The sequence below is a fragment of the Tupaia chinensis genome, unplaced genomic scaffold (genome assembly GCF_000334495.1).
Source record: "Tupaia chinensis unplaced genomic scaffold, TupChi_1.0 Scaffold000567_1, whole genome shotgun sequence".
NCBI classification, from domain to species: domain Eukaryota; kingdom Metazoa; phylum Chordata; class Mammalia; order Scandentia; family Tupaiidae; genus Tupaia; species Tupaia belangeri.
The window spans coordinates 2,429,484-2,431,737 of NW_006160080.1; positions in this window are offsets into that span (position 1 = coordinate 2,429,484).

Below are 2,254 nucleotides of genomic sequence, written 5' to 3' on the forward strand. Positions count from 1 at the left end.
AGCTAGAAGAGTGAAAATGGGAGCATGGGCGATCATAGCATGTACAAAGATGCAAAGACAGGAAATGTGCTGAATTTGGGAGACCTGATATTGTTCCCTCTTCCTTGGGCAGTGATTGTATGGAGAGAGCCAGATAAGCCTAGAGAGGAAGGCAGCGGCTATGATTCAGTCTAGGAAACTATGTATTATCATTGCTGAATTTTAAACAGGAGTTGTAATAGAATCTGGTTTTCATTTTAGGAGGAGCCTGGTAGTTGCAAGGAGGATAGCTGCAGGCAAGAATAAGAATTAGAAGACTTTTGAAATGACCTAGGAAAGAATGAAATTGGATTTGAAGTAAGCAGTGGGATCCAATGATGGGATGAGATATGAGATTTGAGATGTTCATGAGTCAAAATCTATAGGGCAAATCATATATGGCAGATGAGATTATAAAATGAACCAGGAGAATTCCTTTTTTTCATTCATTCGTTCAACAAATATTTATTGAATATCTGCAAAGTGTGACCTCTAGGTAGTAGAGATACAAGAATGAATAAGCCAGCAATGTTCCTGTTCTTGCAGAGTTTTGTATTCTGGGGGTAAATGTTTAAACTGTACAAGTAAATATAAATTTATAGTGTGATCAGAGTTGACACTATTTAGCACATAACATGTGTTTGAGAACTTTGTGAGGTATCTGTGTGGAGGTTAATTGAAAAATCATTTCTATGAACCTGTTGTTCAGGAGAGAAGTTTTGGCCACCACAGTTTTGAATTTGGGAATCCACCACTATCTTCCTCCAAATGAGAGCTCCTAGGAGAAAGCAATTGCAAAGGAAAACAAAAATACATTCATTCACCAGATTACCTGAAGAATGACCTTTTCCCCAGTTAATCGGGTTCCTCACCCCTCTATTCTGGTAGAGAATACTCTTAAACATAAAAATGAGATGGGAATATAATTCATGGAAGGACAGGTCACTTGTTTCACTTTGCTAGAAGATTAAAGCAGCCTGAAGTGTCTTGCCCTTTTTGCAAGAAGAAGCTTCAGCTGGTTATTAAAGCTTCAGCTGGTTATTATATCAGCATATGGATAGTTGCAAGGAATAAAAAATATATATATTGATACAGAGCAGTGCGTGCAGAAAAGGGAATTCATTGACTTAGGACACCAAAAAAGTCCAAGGATTGTTTCTTCAGCTTAGCTAGATTCTGGGGTTTAAATGATAGTAGTTTTGAGTTTCTGTCTCTTTTAATCCCTTGGCATCTTCTGAGCATGATGGCCTCTAGCAACCCCCAAATCCTAATTCACACCTATTGGCCCAGTGTCCCCATTAAAAAGTTGTGATTTCATGGTCACTCCTGGATCAAGCCCTATGACCCAGAGTTGCAGTATTTTGATTGGCCATCCCTGGGTCATGGACTCAAATCTGTGACCAGGGTTAAGATAGCATCAGTACCAAAAAAATCCCCAAGCATGTTCCTCCAGCAAAAAAAAACTCTGATTTGAGAAGTGGGGAAAAGAGATATTGAGTAGGAAAAGACTAGAATTTTCTCTGAATATGAAAACTGAGGCCTTGGGTACTAGTGAGGTCATCCTGAGAGGACATATGGAATGAGAAGAACCTAGAGTTGATGTCAAAAGCCTGGGGAGCATGACACTTAGAAGTTAAATAGAAAAAGATGATCCTGCTCCCCCCTCAAAAAAAATTAAGGAGCAGTCAGAGAGGTAGGAATGTCACTGAAGCCAGCGATATCCCAGAAAGCCAGTGAGCTTCAAAAAGGATGGAATAGCCGGGACCAGCAGTTAGCGTAATGGCTATGTCGCTGGACTCCCATGTAGTCGACTGCGGATCACGTCCCGGACCCGGTGGCTTAAACTCACGCTGGGCACGTGTGCATGCGTGCCCAAGATCCAGAGAGGAGAATGGAGGAGAAGGGATTGCGATGTGGTCATCCCCCCTGGGGGGTGATTTCTCGCTTTCTGTCTCTATGTCTCTGTCTGTCTGGCGAGTGCACGCGCTCTATGGCAAAAACCTCTCAAAAAAACACAAAAAAGATGGAATAGCCTCTCTGTCAACAGTCACAGGAATCAGTGAAAACGGGGACAGAAGGAGATGTGTCCCAATACCCAGCCCATAAACGGCTATGAAGTAAAACTAAGCAATGCCCCTCACAGGCTGGGAACTGCTATTAAGGCCAAGCTGGTAGGAAGTACACCAGATTGTCTGTGAGAAGGATCTGGGAAGTTCACTAAAGCAAAAGGCTCTAA